This window comes from Corapipo altera, unplaced genomic scaffold, assembly GCF_003945725.1.
Source record: "Corapipo altera isolate COAL_440 unplaced genomic scaffold, ASM394572v1 343, whole genome shotgun sequence".
NCBI lineage: Eukaryota > Metazoa > Chordata > Aves > Passeriformes > Pipridae > Corapipo > Corapipo altera.
Window position 1 is genome coordinate 1427368 of NW_020884913.1, and position 7308 is coordinate 1434675.

At 49.2% G+C, this 7308-nt stretch overlaps 1 long non-coding RNA gene across 1 annotated transcript in view; it reads right to left on the reverse strand.

The window, feature by feature from the left end:
• Positions 1-4932: 4932 nt before the first annotated feature.
• LOC113952555 overlaps positions 4933-7308 on the reverse strand; it is a 28337-nt gene continuing 25961 nt past the window's right edge. Inside the window, exon 4 of the long non-coding RNA XR_003529585.1 lies at positions 4933-6187. This is a non-coding gene — a long non-coding RNA (uncharacterized LOC113952555). The remainder of the gene's footprint in view (positions 6188-7308) is intronic.

The window sequence follows — 7308 nt, forward strand, 5'->3', positions numbered from 1 at the left end:
AGGATGTACAAGAGAGCTGGAGAGGGATTTTTTACAAGGGCATGTAGTGATAGGACAAGGGGGAACGACTTCACACTGACAGGGGGCAGGGTTAGATCAGATATTAGGAATCAATTTTTTACAATGAGAGTGGTGAGACCCTGGGACAGGTTGTCCAGAGAAGCTGTGGCTGCCCAATCCCTGGGAATGTTTAAGGCCACATTGGACAGGGCCTGGAGCAACCTGGGGTAGTGGAAAATGGTCTTGCTCACTGCAGAGGAGCTGGACTAGATGACCTTCAACAGTCCCCTTCAACCTGAACCTATGACTCTGTGATTTTCCTCCTGTTATCCCTGTGCCCAGATCATTTGCAAAGGTTAACACTCTCACAGAAAATATTGACTTCAATTCTCTTCATCCCAGTGGTGGCTGTGTTGCAATCACTGCTTGTGTACGTTCCCCGCTCAGCTTCAAAACATATTTTGGCAGTTGGAGGACACACATTTAGAGAGATCCTGGTTCTTTCCATCCTGGTTGCACAACAGCTCCCTTTCTACTCCTCAGCCCTGAGAAATGGGTAAGTGAAGTCACCAAACATTTTTGTCACCTGTTCATACACTCAGCACCAGAAAATGGGAATTCTGTGCAAGGGAAAAGTTTTATTTAGTGCCCTGGGGACATCAGTGGTGCTGAGGAACTAAAGGCACAAGCCTCCTGAGATAAATACAGTTTATATGATCCATTGCTGTTAGGGGTTTTTCCATCAGCATTTTGTGGTCTGTGCCTCTGGAGATGCTGCTGGTGGTGTTGGTCCCTCTGCTGCAGTGGCTGCTGGTTTGAGTGGATTTGTGAAATAGTCTGGCTTCCCTCTGCTCTGCCCTCTGTGTCTCTGCCCTTACACAGAGACCCTGCAGGAAATCTCTTCTCTTTACCACCCAGCACAATGGAACCAGGACCCTTTGGAGGTCTTTGGATGATGCAAAGACCCAAACAGTACTAAAAGGCCCAAGAAAACAAGTCCTGTCTTAGAGAGAACATCTCTGGAGCTGGAAAGGAGGAGTTCCTTCTGACAGCACTTGGACAGTTGTGTCTTCTAAGGAATTGCCACCAACACCCTCCACTTCCACAGGTTTGACTGACTATTTCTCATGATACTGACATTTTCCATTGCAGAGGAAGATGAAGCAGCAGAGCTTGCTCCATCCCATCTGCACAAGGAGGAGAAGGAAAAAGACCCGCAGAGAGTCCCTGAAGGGGAGCTGGTTGGACCTGGGGCTTTGCATCAGCCTGGAGGGAAGGGGGACAGGGCTTGTGGCATTGCCAGCTCTCACTGGAGATTTCCATGTCCTGGCCCATGGCCAGTGCTTGGAGAAAGGGGTTCTGTCACCAGCACAAAGCAGAGCTTAGCTGGCAACAGGGAATGAACAAAAGTTCTCAAAAAGTTCATGAGGACTTAGCTTTTCCATTGGAAAGAAAAAAAAAAAAGAAAAAAAAAAAAGAAAAAAGAACAAGAGAGAGATTTCCTGGAAATGAACTGACTTACTGAATACTCCCTTTGGAGTTCCACCCCTCTCCCTTCCCCTGCCCAGAGCCGAAGGGCTGCAGGAGGAAAACCATCCCCAGCAGCTACGGTTGCTCTACCTGCTCTGGGATTGCAGGGGCTGACAGTGTCACCTCCAGCACAGAAGCAGCCCCAGAACTGCCCTGCCAGCCTGGTTATTGCCCTTGTTTGGCAGCACAGCACGAGCCCCCCGTGCCCTTTGCTCCTGAACCCGGAGCAGAGCGGCCGTGCCAGAGGGTGTATCCATCATCCAGCACAGAGTGGGTGAGGCAGCTCCTGCTGCAGATGCCACATGTTCCCCACAGTAAATCAGGCAATAACTTGATCTTATTAACAGGAAGATTCTTATTTAACAGATGGAATAATGCCCCCTTTATGCAGCAAAGCGCTGAAGCACACAAAGGGCCATTCACCAGCTGCCTCCAGCTCTGATCCCCAGGCACCACATCCCAAACAGGCATCCTGACAGCAAGGAGCAGCCCAAACCATACAGGTTACCGAGAAAAACAAGGCCAGGTGGTAGTTTTTGAGTGCTGGGGACCAGGGGAGCAAGGCATGTGTGTGTTCAAGGTTTGGGAGCTGGGGGACAGTGTGTCACCCCAAGATTTGGGGAGCAAAGCAGTATTTGAGGTTGAAGGATAGTCCCTAGGACTGGACAGGAATGGCTTTCCAGGTCTCCTCAAAACTGTGATAGAGATGGACATGTCTAGTTCAAAGGCTAAATAAACAAATCCCCTTTAAGTGCAAGTAAGCAAAACCAGCAAAAAGTGGTATTTCTGAGAATTCCAAGGAACTTCACAGAAAGCGGTGACACAACTTCTGTGAGACAAACCTCTGAGGGTGGGGGGAGGGTAAAGCTGATACATGCCAAGCAAAGGGCTGGTGTCCTGCAGAGTAAGCCCAGAGCAGGGCTGTGAGATGGTGCCCTGCCTGCAGACACTCTGTGGGGTGAAGGAAACATCCCCCAGCCCTGAGCAGCTGCTCACAGCCCCTCCTGTACCCCCTTCCCAGCAGCAGTGTCACAGCCACGGGTGCCTCCTCTGGGCAGGCACCTCCAGATCTTGGAGCTTGGCTGGACAAAAAACATCCTTTTTTTTTTCAGAGCAACCCAGGGGGAAAAGAAAAAAACAGGAGACAGGACCAGCATCAAAGAGAAAGTTATTTGTGTGTGTTCTGGAAGGAAAGGCACCATGAATATGGAGTGTCCCCTGCCAGGATGGCAATGAGTATCTCCAGCCAGGCTTCAAGAGGTTTCATCACAGTGCACACAGCTCCACTGGCCATGCATGGCTGTCCCAGAGCAGAGCCAGATGTTCTTCAAGTAGAAGAAATGAGGCAAGGCAGGTGCTGGCAACCTCGACAGCACAGGAACCCAACTCTCTTTTTCCATTCGCTTGAGACAGAAGAGGAAGTCAGAGTTGGATCCCATCTCCACACGTGGAGGGGTGAGCAGGGTGTATCAGCTCCTCAAGTGGGACCCAGCACAGCACTGGAGCACCAGGGTGTTGTAACAAGCATCTCCCAGCATTTAATTTTTAAGGCCTTTCAGCCTGAATTACTGTGCACAGGGAAGCTGAGAGAGGAGATTTTCCTTCTCTTGCACTGGTACTTCCTGATTCGACTCAGCACCTCAGAACCCTTTTGAGACTTTTCAGCTCAAAATATTCTCCTCAGCAGCAGATGGATAAAATATCAGGCAGAAGACGATGTGTGGCTGTGACAGCAGCCAAACCCAACAAAATATTTGCTTCAAAGCAGGAAGAGGGATAGCGTGTCCAGCTGGAAAAAAGCAGGAAATGGTTTTTAAAAGAGTGAAAGAGGGGGACAGAGAAGGAGATGGTTGTGTAAGACATGATGTTTCAATTAGAGCAGGCCTGAATGATAACAGAAGTTCATGAACTCGTGTTCTAGGCAAAAGGGAGGTGTTTGATTTTTTTCCTGTGCATCTTCATCCTGGCACAGGCATCAGATGGTGTTTTATGGACAGGTAAATGGATGAAGCTATAGGAAATTATAATGCCTATAAATAGCCAGCTCTTGGAGCCTGGCTCTTGCTTTGGGCAACTTCTTTCATTCTATCTATCTATCCATCCATCTATCTATTCCTCTATCTATCTATCTCTCTATCTATCTTATCTTAATTAATTAATTAATCAAGTGCCCCAGGATGAGGGGAGGATTTGAGGCAGTGCTCAGCCTCACCTTGGGCAGCTGAGGACACCTCCTTGCTGGCACTGGCTGCTGGCATGGGCTGCAGCTTCCTCCACCCACAGGCCTCAGTTTTCTTTGGCCTCATTGTGAGAAATTCATTCCTTGTTCTACATGCAAATCCTCTAAAGGGTTCTCAGGATGCTAAGCAGGAATTCAGAAAGAACAACAGAAAGAAGTAAGAGGGGATTTTTTTGTTGGCTGGTTGTTTCTTTTTTTATTTTTTTTTGCTTTAATTTGAAAAATAATTGGCCTTGAAACTGCTGTTTGTTTCCCTCTGAAGACAGGAGAGAAGCCTCCTGCCACCCTCACGTCACAGGCCTACACCACATTTCACAGGGGGATCCGTGATTGACTCTCACGAGGGACTGAGAAGGAAAAATGGGCTCCGGTGAGTAAATTATTGCACAACATCCCCTACATCTGATTTCTTGCATTTGCAGAACATCTGTCCCTGTCCTGGCGCTTTCCTGGAAGATGCTGCAGCAAGTACAGGGAAAACAGATGGGGGTTGTGAGTGGGAGGGTTGGAGAGCAGCAGCTCTGTGTCCCCCTGGACACCTTCACAGGGGTGTCCTGCACCAACCCCTCCAGCCTGAGATGGGAGGGCAGGACATGAAGTTACTGCCCACGAGGAAAGCTAAAAGTTGAGCTGGCTTTAAAAAGCACCTGGAGAAACTCATGCAAGGAAAAGGCACCCCTGGGGAGCTGCTAAACCCTTCCAGCTTAGGGACCCCTGAGCTGGGCAGCACCTTGGGAAGGGACAGTGGTCACTTGTCACTTGTCCTGTCCTCCCAAAGGACCCCAAAAAGCAGCCAAGGGAGGTGCTGGGTTGCAGTTCTCTGGGGGCTCCATTAACTCACTATGAACTATTTCAATTAACTTTGGACACATAAACCCAAAAAGGAAAAACTGAGAAGAAATTTATTTCTTGGGAAATAAAAATTTATTTATTGGGAAGAAATCACTTTTTTGTTTTGTTACAAACTGGGTGTGAGCTAAGTGGCCTGGTCCATGTTGGCCAAGTGGCCAAGGCCAGGCTGGATGTGGCTCTGCCTGATCTAGTGAAAGGTGTCCCTACCCATGGCAGGGGTTGGAACAAAATTATCTTTAATGTCCTTTCCAACCCAAACCATTCTGGGATTCTGTTTTACCAACAATAGCAATGCACTTCAAAATCATCTGTTCCAGTGAAATAACCATAACTTTCTTGAAGTGCAGTGTTTCCAGCAGGAGGGCTGCAGGTCAAATGCTTCATTCAAAACAAACACTTCTGTTCTGTAATCACAGAATCATTAAGGCTGGAAAAGGCCTCTGAGATCATCAAGTCCAATTGTTGATGGCTGATCTCTTCCTTCTGCAGCCTCTGTTCTGCCTTTTCTAGGAAAGGAAAATTGCCACTGTTGAGAAAAAAAATGTTGATTTGCCATTTCCAGGTGTCTCACCTCGGACTCAGGTGCCCACAGAGCAGGGGTTAAACACGTCTTGTGGGGAAAATGCTTTTGATCCCATGTAGGAATCCGGAGATGGAGACCTGTGGATGGGATTCTCAGAGGCCACAAGACACCTTGTCCTCTCTGCTCCACGGAGCCCTCCCGGTTTTGTGCTGCTGCTGGATCTGCTTTTGCAGATCTGTGAGCTGCTGGCTGTTGATGTGCTACAAGCCACGAATGGAGTTTCCCTGAGGAACAGACCGCTGGGATTTGGAGCAGGGAATGAGGGCACCGGGGAGGGGGAACAGGAGTCAGTGGAGGCTCTGCTCGTGCGGAAAGGCCACGGGGACACAGGCAGTGGGTGTCCCGACAGCTGCGTGCTCTCAAAGCAGGGCTCATTTGTGCCTTCTCTCCAAATCAAATGCGGAGTTTGTGCCTCTTTTTTTTTTTTTTTTTTTTTTTGGTGTGTCCGTTTGTTTTCCGCGCGTGAGGGTTTTGCACGACGGCTTTCCGAGAAAGGAGACGCGAGACACTTTTCTCCTCTTTCCTGGAACCCACGAATCCCGCCACTCGCTTTTTGGGGGGGTGCCGGGATGCGGGTCCAGCCCGGGATGCGGGACCCGGCGCGACATCCCCGCTCGAGCTGTGCCACCTCCTGGTGACACCGGGCGGTGCACGCGCAGAGCATCCCTGCATCCCTTCCCAAAAAAACCGGCCACCCCACAGATTTGCATCTCTAGGGTTGTTTTGGGGTTTGTTTTATTTTGGTTTGGTTTGGGTTTTTTTCTCAAATTTTACGAGCCGAACCCCTTGTTCTGCAGCTCAGCGCTGCCGTCCAGAGGCTTTGGATCCACGCCGAGGATTCATGGATGGAAGGAGAGGTCAGAAAGCTGGATCATGGCTGATGAGGACGTGGCTGCAAAGACCTGGTCCAGGTTTGGAAGCAAACGGTTCCCGGGACTCCTCTTTGCCAAAGGGACATCTCAGGATCAAGTATATTGATAATACTGAAGAAAGAGAGAAGAAAAGTAAACAGGTGTTATTCCAATATATTCCTCTCTGTTCCTCCAGGTGCCACCTTCATTGGCATGACCACGCCAAGGGGGTTGGAACTAGATGATCCTTAAGGCCCCTTCCAACCCAAACCATTCCATGATTCTGTATGATGGAAAGGTAGCCCAGCACTTTTCTCTGCAGTTTGGGATGACAGACATCTGCAGCCTTTAATCCCTGTTCAGCCAAGGTGTTTCTGATCACTTGTACCTCAGTGCTGCCAAATCAGACTCTCATTTTTTGCAGTCTTAACACTCCACCTGGTCCTTCAGCAGCCATAAATCTGTGCCTCCCTTCTCCTTTGAGGGGCTGAGGATGCTCCCACTTCAGGGAAAGAGGGAGCATTTAATTGATACGAGAAGAATAACAAGTGTGGGCACCGATCTGACCCCAGGATTTATTTAGGAAGATTTTCTGGTTATTATCTACTTAGGAACAGAGGATTTGTCAGAACAGATCAGAGCATTTTAATCAAATCTGGCATCCTACATCTAGCAGAGATAGTGAGAGGGTGTTCCAGAGGGAAAACTCTACCCAGCCTCTCCCAGAGGTGCAGGCACAGAGTCCAAAGTTGTGGGAAGGGGAGCAGAGGCAACATTGGGTAGAATCAGAACCAGCAGCACATGTCCAGTTCCTGCCAGACTGGAACCAGTAAAGGCAGCTTCATCCTGCCCTGAGCCTCAGCCTGAGCTGTCCCAGTGGAAGCAGAGGGGATGCTCCCCTGCTGCAGGGTGGTGAGAGCTGGCCTTGGGCTACAGCTCATAAACACAAATCCTTCTCCAGCTGAGCCCCAACACCGGCCACGTCCAGCTGGCTCAGCCAGAAGGACCCATCAGAGTCACATCTGGAGCCAGGCAGCACAAAATCCCCAGGCTCCACCAAGAAATACATTTTGGATATTCCCACTGGCATTCCAGTAACCATAACATCATCTGAGACACGGAGTGCTTGGGAAATGTTTGGTTTATGACGCAGGGTAGGAGCTGCTACAAAAACAATCCCTGTTTTTAAAAAGAAAACACTCCCTTATAAACAAGAGGAGAAAAACCATGTGTGTGTATCCAAAGGAAAGAAC